The sequence below is a fragment of the Mycetomoellerius zeteki genome, unplaced genomic scaffold (genome assembly GCF_001594055.1).
Source record: "Mycetomoellerius zeteki isolate Tzet28-1 unplaced genomic scaffold, Tzet1.0 scaffold48, whole genome shotgun sequence".
NCBI lineage: Eukaryota > Metazoa > Arthropoda > Insecta > Hymenoptera > Formicidae > Mycetomoellerius > Mycetomoellerius zeteki.
The window spans coordinates 433044-433309 of NW_017257479.1; positions in this window are offsets into that span (position 1 = coordinate 433044).

Consider the following 266-nt stretch of genomic DNA (forward strand, 5'->3'; position numbering starts at 1 on the left):
TCGGATGCAGTGTGAATCCAACATTAGCATCTTGAGACACTACTTAAGACGGTCTTGAAATAAGAATCGACTATGAATACCAGCCTTACTATTACTTTCGTTCCCTGAGTATGGCGGAACTAATCAGAAATCATCATTCGATCGATTAACTCTTATGGTAAAATCATACGTTGCGGAAAAAGACTGCGCGAATGCGTCATTGAAGCAACCAATCAGCGCTATTCAGCGCTATTCGAACTAGCGCTGATTGGTTGCTTCAATGGCTG